The sequence below is a fragment of the Cetorhinus maximus genome, chromosome 3, assembly GCF_964194155.1.
Source record: "Cetorhinus maximus chromosome 3, sCetMax3.hap1.1, whole genome shotgun sequence".
Taxonomy (NCBI): Eukaryota; Metazoa; Chordata; class Chondrichthyes; order Lamniformes; family Cetorhinidae; genus Cetorhinus; species Cetorhinus maximus.
In genome coordinates this window covers 191,668,976-191,689,807 of record NC_135881.1, presented here as the reverse complement: position 1 = coordinate 191,689,807, position 20,832 = coordinate 191,668,976, and the positions used below count along the sequence as shown (strand labels likewise).

The 20,832-nt window shown below is 41.7% G+C and overlaps 1 protein-coding gene across 8 annotated transcripts in view; it reads right to left on the bottom strand.

The window, feature by feature from the left end:
- Positions 1–20,832, bottom strand: part of fhod3b (formin homology 2 domain containing 3b) — a 597,288-nt gene that overhangs the window by 62,704 nt on the left and 513,752 nt on the right. The window lies entirely within an intron of this gene.

Genomic DNA, 20,832 nt, shown 5'->3' with positions numbered 1-20,832 from the left:
AGGAGAGGAGCTAGGTTGGGACTGAGGAGAGAGGGAAGGCACCTGAATTTCCAACTGGCTGGACAGGTATGTGCTGGAGGTGGGCCTTTAGGGATATTTACATGTTATCTACTCCATGAAAAATAAATGCTCTCCCACTGACCCTGCAAACTTCAGGGGGTGGAGAGTGGTTGTGATCCTGGATTAACAAGGGATTTCAACAGCAAGAATTGAAAGAACCTGGGTTTTTGACTGGGTAGGACATGTTACTTTTCTATTGCGTATGCAGAGGGCATTGTTTGATTGCTGAAATCAAATTGTATTGTATTAACACAGACACTGACAACCCTAAACTGATCACAATAAAAAAAGGTAAAAAGAGTCAGAATACCTCAACTACACTTCCTCACACCCTGCTTCTTATATGGACACTATTCCAGTTACCCTGTTTCTCCGTTTGTCACAGATCTTCTGATGTGACCTTCCAAACTAGCACTTCCAATGTGCCTTCTTTCTTTCTCATCCAAGGATTCCCCCACCATAGTTGACAAGGCTATTGATCACATCCATTCTATTTGATGAACCCCTGCTCCTATCCACCTCTAGCTCCCTCCCAGAACCACAACAGGGTTTTCCTAGTCCTGGTTTTCCTAAGACCAGGCTTTGCCCTCCAGCAGATCATCCTCTGCCATTCACAGAATCACAGTGCAGAAGAGGCCCTTCGGCCCATCAAGTCTGCATTTCTGCTGTCTCGGGTGTGATGCCACCAACAAACACATTTTCCCCTCCCTATTCAGCATTTCGAAGGGACCATTCCATCCACAATACCCTGGTCCACTCCTCAATCATCCTCAACACCCCTTTCCATGGCACTTTTACAGGCACGCACAAGAGCTGCAACTTATACCTCCTCTCTACTCACTGTCCAAAGCCCCAAACACTCCCGCCAGGTACCTCTTTCAATTTGTTCTATTCGCTGCTCACGATGCTCCTCTCCATTGGCGAGACCAAATGGAAACTGGGTGACTGCTTTGAGGAACAATTACATTCAGTTCGCAATTGCGACCCAAGCTTCCGGTCACCTGTCATTTCAATTCTCCACCTTGTATCCATTCTGACCTCTCTTTGGCTTCTTCCAATGACGTTTAAGGTGAGCTTGATGTCATATTCAACGATTTTAGATTGCAATCTCTGGCTCTATTTTGTTTCCTTTTCCTTTTGCAATTTTTGTTTTTTTTTTTTCTTTTCCGTGTGTTTTTGGAGGACAGCCATTCAGGATCCAGTCATTCACACATCTCCTCCAGACACACCTTTTGTTCCTTCATTTACCCATTACCATTCCCCTTTGGCCTTGCACCGCCAGCTCTTTCGTCATTCAATCTCGCCAGCCCTCCACCCTATCAGAGACCTTCCCTTTTGTTCTTTTGTACACCCTCTATCTTTCCACCTGCTTAAAAACCATAACATTCCTAGCTTTTCCCTGTTCTGATTAAAGATCACCAGCCTGAAACATGACGCTGTTTTGCCACAGATGCTGCCAGATCTGATCATTACTTCCCAGCATTTTCAGTTTTTATTTCGGAAGAAAGACACCATATTTAACTTTTGTGAGGGCATTAATGGCATCTTGCTATCAAACCGAAGATTAGCGTCTGACGTTTGCTCAGCAAATCACAAAATGGCACAGTGATTCCAAATTTATCTTGAATTCAACATTCCAGTAGCTATCACTGGGAAATTACAGAAACTCGCCTTCAAAGAAATAACTTTGGCTAGAGTTTTCCAGCCCCTCACGCCGACGGGATCTTCCAGTCCCGCCGACGCGAACGGAGATTTCAGTGGCTCACCAGGCCCGCCGCGGGGGTGCCGGAAAATTCCGGCCTTTGTTTTTAAAATTATATTTTCCTCATACGAGTTTTACATTTTTCACCCTCGTCTTGCTTTGAGCCACCTATGCAATGCATCTTACTTCAAGTGAGAGGAGAGCACAACGCTACCTTCCCAAACTTTGACCAATGCTGCTGTGTAACCAGCCACTAGGAGGTAATTCGAGAGCGGCTGCTGTGACATTGTTTCAATTTCACCTGCTTCCCTGTAGAAAGGTCTTTGGGTTCCACCCAAGTTGCTACAATGTTCTTTAAAATAAAAACATAAAGGATGGGAAGAATGTTCGAGTTGCGTAGGGTGATGGTATCTTCATGCAAATATTCTCCTCATCCATTAATTATCGTATTTACATCACATACATAGGAGAGTACGCAGAATGAAACACGGCTACCCAACTGGCAGCTGTAGTTCAGATGGTAGCACTCTCACCTCGGAGTCAGGAAAGTTGAGTTCGAGACCCATTTCAGAGCTGGAGTTCAAAAGTCAAGGCTGACACTCCAATGTGGTACTGAGGGAGAGCTGCACTGTCAGAGGTGCCATATTTTTGATTAATCGTTAAGCCAATGTCCTGTGTTCCCTCTCAGGCGGGAAAAGATCCCATGGACTATTTCAGGGGAATTGTATAGCTGGTATCGGAGCCAACATCTATCCCTCAATCAACACCACAAAAACAGATCATCTTGTTACTGTCACATTGTTGTTTGTAGGAGTTTGCTGTGTGCAAATTGGTTGCCATGTTCCCTATTTTGCAACATTAACTACTGGTCACTCTATAAACGCAAGTCTTATTTTGTTTTCACTGCAAAAGTGCTATCGCAGTATGGTTTGGCTGAGTTGTGATGCATGGTTTGATAGGTTTGTGACTAACATTTATAACCTGTTTTTTAATGCTCTCTACCAGCAAGAGCAGGTAATGGGGACCAACACGACGCTTTGAAGTGGTGCGAGAGTAAAAACTGGAATGAGGTCTTGTCAAAATACGAAGCACTAAAACACATGCTGAGCCATTGGCAACAGACTGGGAGCAGGTCAACTACTTGCCAATTCAGCTTGGCACTGGTGTATTGCCCAGTGAGACAGTTTCAAAAATAACTAAAGGGGGAAATATAGCTCAAAAGGAAAAAAGAAAATGCATAAGAATGTGCACTCTTTACGAATGAATGAACACAAAGGATCTCCATGACCTTACAGGAACTATTCACTTATTAAGAAAACAGTCTTCAAAAATGAAAACATACACGCATTTCCAATAAAATAACATCTGTAGGAATGATTTCCTGGTAATTCCACCTGCAGAATATTATAAAGTAAAATGACTGGAATGTACAAAACCCCACAGACTCTCATTTCTCTCATACAGTAATCTCTGAAAAGAAAACCAAAGCAAACACACATTGCCCTTTGAGAGCCACAGGAGTCTTTCAAGACTAAAATGGAAGACTGTAGTTTTGTGGTTCATTGAGACTGCTGTTGACTCTATATTCTTCTAATTCCCTGCTTATTTCAAATATATATTCAGTGCTTGAGAGCTGCAGGAGCTTCCTTTCAGAAGGCTGTTGAAGGCCCGATAGAAATCAAAAGTTGACATTGAATTCAAGAGGAACGACTAGCTACAAATCACTGCCTGACTGATGCAAGGCGCCTGCATGGCTGCTGCATCATCAGAATCATGCTCAAGTACCTGCTCCACTTCCCTTCCGATACTTTGCCTAAGTAACTGTCCTTCATGTGTGAGCATTGACTTTAAACGCGAGGGCTTTCACAGCAGAGCTCAATTCTTGTCATTATCCATAGCCCGTAGATCTACACTTCCCAGAAGGAGTCAGGAATTCCATCTATGTTCCAGGGTATTGAGGAAAATTACTTCATCCTTGCTCAAGTTTAAGATCAATTAACTCAGCATAGATGAAGGATTGAATCCAGGACAAGTCGCCTTGTCTCTGCAACTCCATTTCACACATGGCAATGAATTCCCAAGTGAACCATCAGGAAAGCCCAGCAACAAAATTCATAATGGACATCTTTTTATGGTGTTATATCTGTCCAAAAACAGGCCATAAAGTTGACTGGTGCTGAACCACCTAGTAATTTTTAAAAAAAGAATACATGCTAAATGAATGCTGCTCATTAGGGCGAGACAACCATTGTTAGATAGAAATAGTGGTCATTATATTCGGAGTCAGAAACAGAGCAGCTGATTGATTACAAGCAATAATCTCCATGTGTTGGTACGTTAAAAAGCTATTGCTACCAGCAGGTTTGCTGTCTTGTCTCCCCCGGTCATACAAGATGAAAAACAAACATTTTATTACAAAAGTAAGAGAACACCTACTCTTGATCAGTCAGGCCAGACTGGCAGCTAAGATGATGATATTACCATTAAGTAAGTCCTAGCCTATTAATGGTTCTAATTCACAGTAAATATCCAGCCCAGGTCTGCATTCACCTCTAGGTATATTTTAATACTACAAACCTTGCTTTAGGCATGAATAGCTGTGAATACAAATACTGTGGCAACAAGAGCAGGTCAGAGGCTAGAAATTCTGAGGCGAGTAACTCACTTCCTGACTCCCCAAAGCCTGATCACCATCTACAAGGTACAAGTCAGGAGCGTGATGGAATACTCTTCATTTCCCTGGATGAGTGCAGCTCCCACAACACTCAAGAAACTCAACACTATCCAGGACAAAGCAGCCCGCTTGATTGGCACTCTATCCATAACAATAAACATTCAGTCCCTCCACCATCAAGGCACAGTGGCAGCAGTGTTTACCATCTACAAGATGCACTGCAGCAACTCACCAAGGCTCTTTCCACAGCACCTTCCAACTCCATGACCTCTGTCACAAGAAGTGAAAAGGACTGCAGACACATGGGAATACTACCAGTTGGAAGTTCTCCTCCAAGCTACACACTATCTTGACTTGGAACTATATCACTGTTCCTTCACTGTCACTGGGTCAAAATCCTGGAACTCCCTCCCTAACAACACAATGGGTGTACCTAAACCACATGGACTGCAGCAGTTCAAGAAGGTGGCTCACCAACACCTTCTCAGAGACAATTAGGGAAGAATTAGCCAGCGGCGCCATATCCTGTGAAAGAATAAATAAAAAAATATACTCAATACAAAATGCCCCTTGAATTTATGTAACTATGCTGTCAAGGCCAGAGTCTGTGTTTATTTAGAACAGATGGCTTTTATTGTACCCATATACAAATGAAGACAGTACTGCAATATGTACCTACACTACACTTCAGTGGACTGCTTCCCTCCACAGCAAAACATACCATAAATACAGAGTCAGGGCATTACCCAACTTCAGATGAAGCAGAACAAGGGAACAGTCTTAAATCTTGGGCCAACGCTTTACTGAGTACAACTCCAATGTGGCTCTCCCTTAAACTTCCTGGAGACTTTCTAAACCAAGCTGCAACTAATTTAAAGGATTATACAATGCACACACTGCTGCCAGCACTGCCTAAATACTTAAAATTTAAAATGACTGAAACATAAACTCTGCCATGCATGGTAAAATCACAATTCCTTCCAGGATGTGACCATCGTCTTGTTATTCGGGCAATCAAAATAAAACTAAAGATGGCAGTACCACAGAACGCTGAGTGTAGGGACGATAAGAAAGTGAGTGGATCTGGCACTGAAGGAGCATGTAAAAATGTAATTTGGCAATAGATTTGAAGACACACAGAAGAATAATGGCAGGAATAGAAAGATATTCTGATAGAGTTTGATGAAGTAGAGTGAAAGGAAGCTTGTGTGTAGTAAACAATGGCAAAACTATTTGAAATGAGTTGCCTGTTCCTGTGCAAAAAATTCTATGTGAAAATATTCAGGTGAAAATTGGCTAAACGTTGATCTGTTAAGTTGTGTTCAGATCATCTTTTCACCTTGAGAGGACTTGTGGAGAAAGCTTTAGTGTACCAGCAGAAGATGGCTTTTAACTTCATTGATTTCCTAAGCTTTTGAGTGCCCACTGGAAAATCCTGAGATGCTATGGAATTCTGGCAAAGATCATTAATCTGATAGAAGCTACATATGATGATTCTGAGAGCTATTTGAGGTCAGAGAGTGGAGACAAGTGACATGTTAATGATGCGAGGCAAGGCTGTATCACTGACCCCACTTAACTACTGCAGTGTCCTAAACTTTGCAATGAGAAAACTAATGGTTGTTGCTGAGAACACAAGTGCTTGTTTAAGAGGTGAGCTATGAGATCGAGAGTTTATAGATGGTATAGTACTGACTTGGACAGAATGAAAAGATTCTTTATTAGTATAAAAGCACAAGGTCCCAAAATAAGACTGTGCATCAGTCCGCAAAAGGTCAACAACATGGAAATAAGAAAGAATGTTGTCAACACTGGTGGATGAGTAACTGTTGGAGAATGGCATGAAAGAGTCGATCACTTTGTCTACTTGGAAGTGTGTCACCCACTAATGGTCAACTCACTAAAAAAAAAAAAGGCAAGAACTGGAAATGCTAACAGATCCTTCCCTTGTTTCTCCAACACCTGGGAGAGGAAGAAAATACATCTACTCACAAAACAAGATTGGACAATGCTGTTATCATTCCGACACTGCTGAACCCCTTTAAAATGTTGGGTGAAAGGGCCAACAGGAAGCTGAACACAACCCTTCAGGATTGTTCAAGAATCTGGAGTTGTCATCGAGTGATCATTTAATCATTGAGGATGGGTTAACTTACTACGTGTGCAATAATCAGGCAGAGATGGTTATGGAGGTTTGTTCAAGCCATCAGGCTGTCCTGTGGGAGACATACAAGGTGCACTATAGTCAAGAGTCCACCTGGAGGGAACAAAAGACATGAAGGATCAAGTATGATCTATCTAGAGGATGATCAAAAGGATACTGCCATCAAGGAGACAACTCTGAATAGACAAATGTGAAAGAAGTGGCTTGTTTCACATGCCACTGGGCACAGGAGACACATATGTACATAAGAAATAGGAACAGAAGTAGGCAGTTTGGCTCCTCAAGCCTGCTCTGCCATTCAATAAGATCATGGCTGATGGGTTTGTGTTTTGAGTTCTACACTCCCATCTACCCCAATAACCTTTGATTCCCTTGCCCAACAAGAATCTGTCTACCTTTGCCTTAAAAATCTTCAGTGACACCACTTCCACTGTCTTCTGAAGCAGAGAGTTCCTTCAGAAAAAAATTTCTCCTCATCTCTGTCTTTTAAGGGCGACCCCTAGTTTTAAAACAGTTCCCCCCCACTAGTTCTGGACTCATCCACAACAGAAAACATCCTTTCCACGTCCACCTTGTCAAGACCATTCAGGATTTTATATACTTCAATCAAGTCACCCCTCAGTCTTCTAAACTCCAGTAGAAACAAGCCCAGCCTGTCCAACCTATCCTCCTAAGGCATTCTGCTCATTCCAGGTATCAATCTAGTAACCTTCTCTGAACTGCTTCCAATGCATTTACATCCTTCCTTAAATAAGGAGACCAAAACCGCACACAATATTCCAGATGCGGTCTCACCAATGCCTGTATAACTGAAGTATAGCATCCTTACTTTTATGTTCAATTCCTCTCGTCATAAAGGATAGCATTCTATTAGCCTTCTTGATTACATGCTGTAGCTGTACGTGCTGTACCCTAACTTTTTGTGACTCATGAACGAGGACACCTAGATCCCTCTGCACCTCAGAATTCTGCAGTCGTTCTCCATTTAAATAACAGTCTGCTTTTTTTATTCTTCCTCCCAAAGTGAACCATCTGCTAGATTTTTCCCGATTCTCTCAAATTATTGTATACCAAATTGTATCTGGTTACAAACTCCTTGGGCAGAATTTTGCCCTTGATGGGCGGGCGGGCCCCACCGGCTTGGTGGCGGGCGGGCTGCTGATCGCCGCCACCGAAACGGGCCCTGCCGCCATTTTAAGTGGGCGGGCCAATTAAGTCCCGCCCAGCGGGCCACCCGACAGGAAGTGCTATGCGCTTCCTGTGCAGGGAGGCGGGGGGGGGGAGTTCCCCAACTGTCAGAGTGCGCTCTTTCGCGCATGTGCGCAAAAAAGCACACATCTCCCTGAAACTAAGTGCTGCCTCAGGGAGAGCGCTGACCGTTTTTGAAGGCGTAAAAATAGAAAAATTATTAACATGTCCCCCTCATGTGACAATGTCACACGAGATGGGACATGTTAATAAATTTCACAGAAACTTTATTAAAGATTTTTAAAATCGACGTGAAACCTCATCCCGCCGATGGATGAGGTTTCATGTTTTTTCAGAAGCCCGCCGGGGCTCCTGGCCTGCCCACCAACCTTAAGGTTGGATGGGAAGGGCCTTTAATTGATTTAACTACCCTGTCATTGGCCTCAATTGGCCATTGACAGGTCGGTGGGCGGACAGCTGATTGTGCTGTCCCCCCGCCTTCCTGAAGATTTAAATGGGGCGGGATGACGTTGGGGGTTCCCCCCGAAGTCATCCCACGTCGGTGAGGGGGCCCCGCCCCCCAGCTGGCTGACGGAAAAATTCTGTCCCTTGGGCGGCATTTTCCGCACCTGCCCACCGCCGGGATCTTCCTATCCCGCCACACGTCAATGGAATTCTGGCTGGGGCGCCGCCTCGCCGCGGCAGGTCCCGCCTGCAACGGGGCCGGAAAATCCTGGCCCTTACGTCTTCTTCACAACATACTTTCCTACCTATCTTGGTGTCGCCTTCAAATTTAGCTACCGTGCCTTCGCTCCCTTCATCTAAGTCATTGATGTGTATTGTAAAAAGTTGAAGCTCCAGCACAGACCCCTGCGGGAGTCCACTAGTCACATCCTGCCAATCAGATAAAGACCCATTTATGTATACTGTCTGTTTTCTGCCAGCCAGCCAATCCTCTATCCAGGCTAATATATTACCCTCTACACCATGAACTTTTATTTTCCACAATAACTGTTGGCACCTTATCAAATGTCTTCAGGAAATCCAAGTACAGCATGTCTATAGGCTCCCCTTTATCCACAGCACATGCTACTCCTTCAAAGAACTCCAACAAATTGGTTAAACATGATCTACTTTTCACAAAGCCGTGCTGAATCTTACCGATTACCTTGAATTTCTCCATATGCCCAGCTATAACCTCTTTATAGATCGGCTCTAACACCCGTCCCACGACAAGCGTCAAGCCAACTGGCCCATAGTTTTGTGTTTTCTGCCTCCCTCCCTTTTTGAATACAGGCATTATATTTGCTATTTTCCAGTCTGATGGAACCTTTCCAGAATCTAGGGAATTTTGGAAAATTAACACCAACGCATCTACTACCTCATTAGCCACCTCTTTTAAGACCCTAGGATGAAGTCCATCAGGACTCAGAGACTTGTCAGCCTACACCTCCATCGGTTTGCTCAGTACCGCCTCCCTAGTGATTATAATTTCACCAAGTTCCCCTCTCCCTTCCACCTCCTGATTTACAGCTATTACTGGAATGTTTTTATATCTTCTATAGTGAATGTAGAAGCAAAATATTGGTTAATTTCATCAGGCTTTTCCTTATTATCTACTATTAACTCCCCATTGTCACTCTCTAGAGGATCAACACCCACTTTATCTACTCTTTTCCCATTTAAATACTGTGGAAACTCTTACTATCCATTTTCACATTTCTAGCTAGCTTCCTCTCATACTTTAATTTCTTTCTCCTGTTTAACCTTTTAGTCATTCTCTGCCATTCTTTACATTCTGACCTATCATCTGACCTGCCACTCACCTTTGCGCAGTTTACATTCTTATTCCTTATGTTTGGTGCTCTCCCTGACTTCTTTAGTTAACCACCTTAGCCACTCACCAGATACTCACCAAACAGCTAGCTCCTTTCCCTGTAGTAGAGCAAGAACTAATCTCTACAGGGTGAGAAAGATAGGAAAAGGAAACAAACACCTCCTTCCCCGAACTCCTCCTCTCACCAAACTCCAATTCTGCACTCAGTTTCCTCATCTGCACTCTGTTTGCTAAGGTTGCTCTAAAGAGACCTGTAACTCTTTCGAGTTATCAACAGATCGCATGTAACTCTTTCGAGTACATTCACAGTTCTTGGTTTCCGGGAGTGGGACATGAACCCACAACCTTCTGATTCAAAGACGAGGGTGCTATGAACTGAGCCACAGCTGACACCTCGAGACCTGTATTTATATCCAACTGAACTGGGCGAGAGTAACCAGATTCAACCAGTTAGCTAATTATCTACTGAGCTCTCATAGCAGAGAGTGAGTTTACCCTGTCTAAGCTGCAAGAAGAAAAAAAAGAACTTAGCCTGCTTACACAGTACTTGCCAGTTACTGCTAATTACTGACTTAATTAGATTTTAGGAACAAAATTTAAGAACAAAGTTAAAACTCCCCCTCTCACCAAACTCCAAGTCTGCACTCAGTTTCCTCAGCTGCACTCCATTTTGACACTAAACTAAACTCAATTGGCTGGAACCAGTGCTGAAGCTATTGGCTTGAGAGCTTCAATTTCATTTCAAATATAGCAAATGTATTTTGTTCCACTCTTTAATTATGTTGGTTTAGTCCGAATGTAGCAAAAGTCACACCAAGATGTTTTAAGATAGGAATAGTTGAATAGTTGCCATTTTAGTGACCTGGGCACTAGATTACTGTGGCCAAATAAGGTTTTATTACCTAAGACATGTATTGGTGTCTTAAGATTAACATTGCTAAGGGTACAAACAATCACAGTTGCGCTAAACAGAATTTAACGGCACAGAAGGAGGCCAAACAGCTTCTCTATTTGACAATAGCAAGAAGTTTAATTGGAGGAAAATGAAACATTTAATGTGGTGGCAATAGGGTTATTTATTAGGGAGCAGCAGAGCGACTCAAAACTGCAAGCTGTTTTGTGGGAAATGTGATTAAGAGGAGATTATTGACTGAATGTTTCACTTGAGGATTAGAATATTTCTAATCATGCCCCTAATACCCTTCCTTCCAACTATGCTGCTGTAATTCTGTTACAGAGATTCAAAAATTTGTCAGGGTTGAAATTCAAACTTAACAAAAGCTGATATTTACAATCCGGGAAACTGCATTACATCATCAGGTTAAATATTCCCACTGTACTGGATAACAGGATTTTTGGCATCACAATGACAGAAGCCATCTGTTGAGCACAGAATTTAATGTCTGCTATGCATTATGCATACTCTCTCTCCATCGCCAACAACTTGTATTTGATGTAGTACCTTTAGTGTAGAAAAAGATCCCAGGGCACTTCACAGGAGTGTTAAACAAAATCTGACACCAAGCCACATGAAAAAAGTAAGGACAGATGAACAAATGTTTGGCAGATTTTAAGGAGCACCTTAAAGGAGGAGGGAGTGGGAGAGAGAGCAAGTGCGGGAGAGCGAGGGAGGGCGAGTGAGTTCAGGGCCCAGGCAGCTGAAAGCACTGCCACCATATCAGAGGGATTCGAATCAAAAGATGCACAAAAGGCCAGAATTGAGGAACTGCAGAGAACTTTGAGGGTTATAGGGATAGAGGAGGTTTCAGAGATATGGAGGGCGAGGCCATAGGGATTTGAAAACAATGTGAGAATTTTAAAATCAAGGTATTGCTTGACTAGGAGCCAATGTGGGTCAATGAGCAGAGAGGGGTGAGGTGTATGAAAATATAATGCTAAATTGCTACTCAAATAACAATTAGTTTAAATTTTCACCAATGATTTCCCACACAGTAAGGTGCTGAATTTAGTTGTACAATGTGTTGGGGAAGGAAAAATGGTGCTGAGAATATGGCTGTGACATTCCAAAAGATTCGAAAAGTGAGAAGCTCATCCCAGGGTACTCTTCTATAGCATCTAGCTGTTGGTTACAGTTTTCCCACCAGAGCTACATTTGGGGTCAGGTTATGTTTCAAGAGTATGAGGAGAAATTTTGTAGCTGGGCATTAAGAGTAAACCTACCTAAATTTGAAAATCTGATTTGTAAAGCTTAGAGCTGAATATTAACTTCTGTATAGTAAAACTGAGTCACTAAGAGTAAACGAGCAAAACTAAATAGTTACTGAATAATTCACAGACAGCTCACTTTTAACTACCTTCCCATTTCCAGTTATAGTCAACAAGCCACATAAATTTTGCCATCTGTATTAGGTTTCTTTAGAGCTACCTTTGAAATCGTTGCCAGTATTTCAATGTAACGGATGTGTTCATTGCACACATGTCTAACAATGGTTTGGCATTACAATAAAAAAACCTGTTTGCTGCCCTACATCATGTGGAACCATTTTATCATTTTATATAATTCAGCCTGTTCTGTGGGTAGAAACTATAACAAAGTTCCTTCATTTTTATTGTTGGCAATTGTTCTGGATGTGCCTCTTCTGAGGAACAATAAATTTGCTCTCTCAGAGTACAGGAATCTCTGCTGCCTATAAGCCTGTAATTACAATGCAGATGTTGGCCTATTTAATATTGCACCTAAAATTAAGTTATAGGGAAAAAAGTTGACTCTACGCTATGAGTAAAGCATTTGAAAGCCATTTGTTACCTATTTGTTATAGGTGTTCCATTTTTTAACAAAAATGCTCTTTTAAGTTAGCAGCGAAAGAGCATGTTTATAACTGCAATTTGTACAATTCATTGTTGAAGGTTGTTACTGGCATAAAATTGGTTGCAGCTGTACAAAGAAAGACTAAATTCAGAAAATCTGGTCTTAAAGTAAGTTGATAATCACATCTGCCTCTCTGCTTTTCCCGACTGCATCTCTCCAAAGAAGGAGAATCCGCACTTAATTCCCCAAGTTCTTCCATCCATTCTTCTTTCCCATTAATAGCTTTTCCAAACAAAATTAAGGGTCTAAAGGAACATTGACAACTGGCCATCGTTGACTGTGAAAATAATAAAGGCAACCAATGCTCACTATTATTTATGCAAAAATCGTCCAACAATTTCTACCAACACTGATGTGCAGTTGGACACGAAAATCCAGAAGTTGCTGCCCAAGATGCATGAAAATAATGTTGTCTGGCTGCCCATTCAAATGTATTGTACATTTCCTGTACCGACATTTTAGAATTAACTAAATTCAATAAGTTAAGGCTTGTCCATTCTAGTGCAAGTGCCCTTTTAACAGCATATGTCTTAAATCCTGCTAAACAACCTCTCTGGCACTGAATTTTTTTAAACAAATGTAGATTCTCATTCCTTCACATTTTAATTATTGTTGGAGATTTTTAAAAATACATTTAAAAAAAAACTCCTTTGTCTCCTTTCTTTTACTTAATCCAACTTGCGTTCCTTTACTGTTTTATACTCTTTTTGCACCTAATTCAGCATTGAATTGATGATTCTAACTTCCTGGTTCAATTGCTCATTAATGATTCTTCAATTTGGTTGGTTAAAAGTACACACAGTTACTTGCTTGTTCACGGATCCCAGATGCCTTGTAGAGGCATGCTGTTTGGCTGAGGGCATCTTGGCTTTTAAAACCCATAGAAAGTTTGTAAGCAAGTGTAAGTTCAGTAAACAGCAGGCAATGTTTGCTCATCGCTCCCAGCAACATCTGGCCCAATGTGTTTGGATATTTGCAAAGTTCCTGTTCCAGGACAATGTTGCAAAGTGCAGGAATTGGGACAACAGAAGTAAGGTAACCTGTCAGTTGAAGTTATTGGAATCTGTTATTAGGGACAGAGTGTGACTGGACACATAGACATTCAGTTGATCAGAAAGACTCAGCATGGATTTGTGAATTTCCCTTCATAGTTTTTATGTCTGACCAACCTAGCTCTGAATTCTTTGAGGAGATTCCCAACAGGGTGGATAACTAAATGGTTTTGTTAAGTCATTATTAGGATATGGGTGTTGCTAGCAAAGTGAGCATTTATTGTCCATTCCGAGTTTCCCTTGGAAAGTAGTGGTGTCGCTTTCTTGAGCAATTGGAGTCTATGCTAAATAATTGGTTAGACTTCAGCTGGAGCTTGTTACTCAATTCTGAGCACCACACTTTGGAAAGGATGCCAAAGCCTTGGAGTGGATAAAGAGGAGATTTGATAGAATAGTAGCAGGGTTAAGGGGTTTCACTTATCTGGGGATACTAGAGAGGTGGGATTGTGTTCCTTATAGTAAAGAGGGTTAATGGGAGATTTAATGAAGATTTTCAAAATTATGAGGGGCTTTGATAGAGCATAGGGAGAAAGCATTTCGACTTGTAGGAGGGTCAGTAACCAAGGACATAGTTTTAAACAACAAAAAAGCCAGCAGAAGAATAAGAATTTTTTTCCAACTCAGCGAGTTATGATCTGGAATGCATCGCCTGAAAAGGTGTTGGAAGCAGATTCAATAGCAACTTTCATAAGGGAATTGGATCTCTACTTAAACAAGAAAACCTTGCAGGGTTATGGGAAAAGAGCAGGGAAGTGTAGTGGATTTGTAGCTCTTTCAGAGAACCAGCAAAGGCACAATGGGCCGAATAGCCTCCTTGCTGGATGATTCTATTTAGTGAAGATACTCCGACTGTGCTGCGAGGAAGGGGCTTTCACGATATTGAACCAATGGCAATGGAGTAACATTTCTACATGTTCAAGTGAGCATGGTGCATGACTTGGGAGGCAACTTGCAGCTGCTGCCTTTGTCCTTCTAGGTGGGAGAGATCACAGGCTTGGGAGGTGCTAGTGAAGAAACCTTGGGGTGTTGCTGCAGGACATCCTGAAGGTAGCACACACTGCAGCATCATGACACAGAACTGCTTGAGCGAGTTGTTGTTTAAAATGATGGATGGGCTGCTGATCAACTGCTTTGCCTTGGATGGTGTTGAGCTTTTTCATGTTGGTGCAGCTGCATCCATCCAAGCAATGTGAAGTACTCCATCACACATCTGACATGTGCCTTGTTGGTGACAGAAAGACTTGCACAGTCAAGAGGTGAGCCACACTCTGCAGAATTCCCAGCCCATGGCCTGCTCTTGTACCAACGGCATTATGTGGCTAGTTCAGTTGAGTTTCAGGTCAATGGTGATCTCCTGGATGTTTTTGGTAGGGGATGCAGCAATGGTAATGTAATTGGATAGTGATTGACTCATGTTGGAAATTGTCATTGCTTGCCAATCATGTGCTGCAAATATTACTTGCCACTTATCAGCATAAGCCTGGACGTTGTCCAGGTCTTGCTGCATGGGGGCGCAGGCTTTATCATTATGAGGAATTGCGAATGGAACTGATCACTATACAATCATCAATAAACATTCTCACTACTGAACTAATGATGGAAGGAAGGCCATCGATGAAGCAGCTGAAGATAACTTTATATAGGATATTGTCTCAAGGAACTCCTGCAGCGATGTCCTGGAGCAGAGATGATTCACCTCCAACAACCAACCACAAAAAAGACTAAATTGAATCAGATTGAAGGAGTGTAGGGCATGACCATCTCAGTGGGAGAACAGAAGATTTGGGAACTGGTGTTAACTGTTTACTAACTGCATGCTACTTTGACACACTTTCAGGTACAATCTTCTACTCTACATAAATGCGTGATCATCCAAAACTGTGTTGCCTATATCTTAACTCGCTCTGAATCACATTTGTCCATCACATGTGCCTGCTGACTTCCACTGGCTACCCATCTGACAGTGCCTCAATTTTAAAATCCTCATCCTTGATTAATCAAATCCCTCCATCGCCTCACCCCTCCCTATCTGTATAGCCGCCTGCAGCCCTACAAGCCTTGGCGCTCCTTCAGTTCTGACCTCCTGCACATTGATGGGCGTGCTTTGAGTTGCCTTGGCCCTAAGCACTCAAACTCCTTCCCGAAAACCTCTCTGCCTCTCTACTTCTCTCTTCTGTTTTCTCTTTTAAGATGCTGTTAAAAAAACCTTTCTCCTTGATCAAGCTTTTGGTCATCTGTCCTGGTTTCTCCTCCTATGGTTCAGCAACAAAAAATGCCAAATATGTTTATACAGATATTGTTCTTAAATGCCTTGGGGCATTTTACGATGCAAAATGTGCTACATAAATATAAGTTGTTGTTGCTGAAAACATCATGATGGACTCAAAGTTATTGCTGTTTTGAGCATTGCTAAATGGGTAACCCTCAAGGCTGATTATACTGTATTATTTTCAACAAATGCAAAGCAAACAAAGATAAGTGCCTCAAATGGCAAGAAAAGGGCAACAAAACCTAATAACCTTTCAGCTTCTAACCTTGCAGAGGTGTGGTAGCCATTCCTTAGCAGAAGATAGAGTACAGCAACATTACAAAACATTAACTTCAATAATTAATCATTTGTTTTCTGGCAGTTTTCTGACCCCACTACATCATTCTATCCTACAAAGTCAGAGCACAGTATTTTACAAAGGGATTTGAGAACTGGCCATGTTAACTCCCTGCTTTGTGCAACAATATTAACCCTGAAACTGTAACATCTTCATATTGGTATTGTGATGAATATCGCAAATCATGAATAACGGTACAGACATCAATCTCTCCAAATACTCTTCTTTTGAGATTCCTGCAAAAGGAATTATATAAAAGAGGAGGGGCACTGACCTAGATTAATAATACACAATAATTTTAAAACTTTTCACACAGATCATACTTGCTGAAAATGCTGATGCTTTTTAAAATTTAAGGGTGGTAAATGTCATGGTCTGGTCCTGATCACCTCTTATTCCAAATATATTGGCCCACATTTTACTGGAAAAAAACTGTATGTCAATGACACTCTGTTATCAATGCCAGAAATCAGCCAGTAACTTGTGATGAAGAGATGCCTGGTCAACCGTGAATCATCCCAAGTTGCTGGCTGATTCATGCTGTTCCATCATTAACTTTATGAAAATAGCATCTCATCCTTAACCTCCTCATTAGTTTCATGGATTTGCATTTTAATTCCGCAATTAACCCCCCCACAGGAAGTTAAATTTCACAATCAACTGCATAGCTACCATTTCAATCTTGTGAAAAGTATTAGTGATTACCAACCTCTCTTGCACATAAACAGCAATTCTAAGTATGCAGCTTACTTTCTCAGGTTGAGAGTTGTTGCTGGAGATTCTCAAAATGTAATACTGAATTTTTTTAAATGCTTCCTTACTTTTTCTTTCTGTTTCCTATTCTCTCTTCATCCAATTTTTCTTTCCCTCTCTTTATTTCTCTTTCTGTACCTGACATGACTTTGAATTCACACATTCTAATTTAGCTCCTTCTCCGTTGTTCCTCTTGTTTATTGCTCAATCCTCTAGTTTCATTGGTTAAAGAGATACATTGTTGGCCACATTGTTCACCAAGGTCTAATTGTCCTGTTGCCCTTGCCAATAACAGTTAAAACCTAAACATGTATAAACAATTTCAACAGGCACGCCATGGGACACCTTGCTTCAAGTAAATCTGGTCTATAATTTCTATAACTAGCGTAATTATAAAGATATTTTGCTTTGATGGGCATTTAAATTTGCTTTGCTGAGGGGGAATCAAAATAGATAATTTCGAAGTGCTCCTATTGGAGACAACTAATCCATGTCTTTTGTATTGAAGATCTAGGGGTAAGTTGAAAGACTGCAATGATTAGGTGCCATCTTGAATCCATTATGGTTAATTAGGCTAACGTAGACATTAAACTTATTCCACAGCATAGGCAAGGTCCCACTGTGATAGCCTGAGGGATAAATGTAACACATGAAGGAGTTGCTGGTCAATTAGGTTTTAAAGCAAAAACAGAAAATGTTGAAAATGCTCAGCAGGTTCAGGCAGCATCTATGGAGAGGAACAGAGTTAACATTTCGGGCTGATGATTTTTCAGATCTGCTCACAGATCTGAACTGTTAACTCCGTTTCTCCCTCCACAGATGCTGCCTGATCGGCTTAGCATTTCTAGTATTTACTATTTTTATTTCAGATTTCCAGCATCCACAATATTTTGCTTTTGTATTAGATTTATTCTGACAGGTTAAAACCCAAGTCAGAACTATTTTAATGATTATTGCGCGTGTCAAAGTGAGAATTGTCAATGCCACAGAATAGAGCATTACTTTACTTTTTTATCCAGCTAGTGTAGAATATTCCACAGGTACATATAGCATGGGTAATATGCAGATTAAAACCCCCTCTGCTTTGCCCAAACATGTGCTTCAACCCCAATCTCAAAAGACCAACTTCCATTCCAAAAGTACATTTTTTCCATTTTTCATACCAGCCATCCTCTGCTGGACAAGTGAATGGTTTGTAATGTCCTCAAACACCATGAGCCACAAGTTACATCAAAATTTGCACCAATCTTAAGGTTCGCCAAAATTTCCTGACAATCTCATTAGCAGAAGGTGGAGATCAAATAAAGGTTTGCCAAATTTCTTCTTCTATAGTCACACATTTGAAGCAATCAACCACTAATTTATGTACATTAGCAAAGCATGTTTATCATGCATTCTTTTTTTCATGTAACGATATTGCAGTAAAAATGGATTCAAAGATATAGAAAATATACCATAGGTCTCAACGGGGAGAAATAATGAAAACAAAAGCCTGAATACATGAGAAATATGGCTTTGGGCCCTGTTAGGCCTAAAATATGAAGCATACAAATGCCCCTATGCAGAGCGGTGGTAAACGGAGGAAACTTGTTTTTTGGATGTTTACACGGGATGTGGAGCCACGTTAAATAAGTGGTTCAATATTCAGTGGAGCTTTCACTCAATCAATGCAAAAGAGCAAAGAAATTTGGGCCTAGCACAACAATGGAAAAGGATCACATTCCTCAATCTTTCCACTGAAATTTAGCATTACACTACGTTTTCAGGAAATGTTGGACTATTGTGATTTAGCACTGAATAATGAGCAACATTGTGCTGTCTGAAACAACAACTTGCATTTATACAGTGCCTTTGATATAATAAAACTTCCCAATTTGCTTCCCAGCGGCATTATAAAACAAAGCTGAGTGTCATAAGGAGATACGAGGGCAGATGGCCAAAAAATTGGTTGAAGAGATAGGTGTGTCTTGATGGAAGAATGGAAGGTAGCATAGTGGAGGTTTAGGGAGGCAATTCAGAGAGTAGGGCCTGGGCAGCTGAAGGCACAGCCACCGATTTTCAGCGATGCTCAAGAAGCTAGAATTAGAGGAACGCGGATATCTCGGAGGGTTGTAGGGCTGGAGGAGATGACCGAGGTAGGGAGGGGCGAGGCCTTGGAGGGATTTGAAGACAAGGATGAGAATTTTAAAATTGAGACATTGCTTAACTGGGAGTCAATACACTTCAACGAGTACAGGGGTGATGGGTGAATGGGCAGCAGATTTTTGGATTACCTCGAGTTCAGGGTAAAATATGCGAGGAAAATCAGGAGTACATTCGACTAGTCAGGTCTAAGAAATAGGCGTGGATGAGGATTTCAGCAGCTGATGAGCTGAGGCAGGGTGGAGTCTTAGTGATGGTGTGGATATATAGTTAGAAGCTCATCTCGGGTCCACTGACGCTTTGAAAACAGCATTTTATTAATGCTAAGAGAAAGGAAACACTCCCATCTGTCTCAAGGTTTAGCTGTGCTGGGAGTGCAGCTGCATGCTAATGTTCATGCACGCACGCAACAGAGCTCCTTTGTTAAAAGTAGCACTGAGGTCTGTAACAATGTGCACTTGGCAGTATAATGCTAGTTTTTCAGCTATGCATCACACTAGTGATACTGACCACAGTCCAGTAGCTGTGCTGTAACTACAGTATTACTGCTGGCCATTGAATCATATATAATAGAAGATGACCATTCAGCCCACTGTGCCTATGCTAACTCGTTACAAGAGCTATCCAATTAGTCTCACTCCCCTGCTCTTTTCCCATAGCCCTATAAGTTCCCCAATCCTATTTTGAAAGTTATTACTGAATCTGCTTGCACCTCCCTTTCTTGCACTGCAGTACAAATCATATATCATTGCTTAAAAAAAAAACACTCAAATCACCACTGATTCTTTTACCAATTGCCTCAAATTGGCGTCCACTGGTTGTAAATGCTCCTGACAGTGGAAAAAGTTTCTCCTTCATAATTTTGACCATCTCTCTTAAATCTCCCCATAATCCTCTCTGCACTTAGATAAATCCTAGCTTTGCTAATCTTTTCAGGTAATTGAAGTCCCCCATCCCTGGTACCATTCTAGAAAATCTCCTCTGCACCCTCTCCAAGGCCTTGAGATCTTTTTTAAAGTGTGGTGCCCAGAATTTGGACACAAAACTCAAGCTGAAGTCCAATCAGTTATTTATAAAGATTTACCATAATGTATCCCTGTATAAAATTACACTGACATTCAGTGATGAATCACTGCAGCCTTCATTTCCAGCAACAGTATCTCCTGTATATGACACCATAAATAAACATTGTAATCATCTTATAATGCATTGAAGTAACATCAAGTGACAATGAAAGATATCTGAAAGTATCCACATTCTTACTCTCTTTTAACATTACTACTTACGAGAAATATTGAGACACTTGCCTGTTGACTGATACCGTGGGCTGATTTTTGCCCTTGACAGGCGGGCGGGCCCAACCGACTCAGCAGCGGGCAGGCAGCCGATCGCTGCCGCTGAAATGGGCCCCGCCGCCATTTTAAATGGGCGGGCCAATTAAGCCCCGCCCAGCGTGAGGTCCGCCAGGAAGCGCTATGCGCTTCCTGTGTGGGCAGGGAGGGATTCCCCAAATGCGAGAGTGCGCTCTTTTGCACATGCGCACGAAAGAGCGCACGTCTCCCTGAGGCAAAGTGCTGTCTCAGGGAGATCGCTGAAAGGTTGTCAAAGTGTAAAAATAGAAAAATAAAAAAACCATTAACAAGTCCCCCTCATGTGACAATGTCACACGAGATGGGACATGTTAATAAATTGCACAAAAACATTATTAAACTTTTTAAAAACCGACATGAAACCTTATCCCGCCAGTGGGTGAGGTTTCATATTTTTTTCAGAAACCTGCCGGGGCTCCTGGCCTGCCCACCAACCTTAAGGTTGGACAGGCAG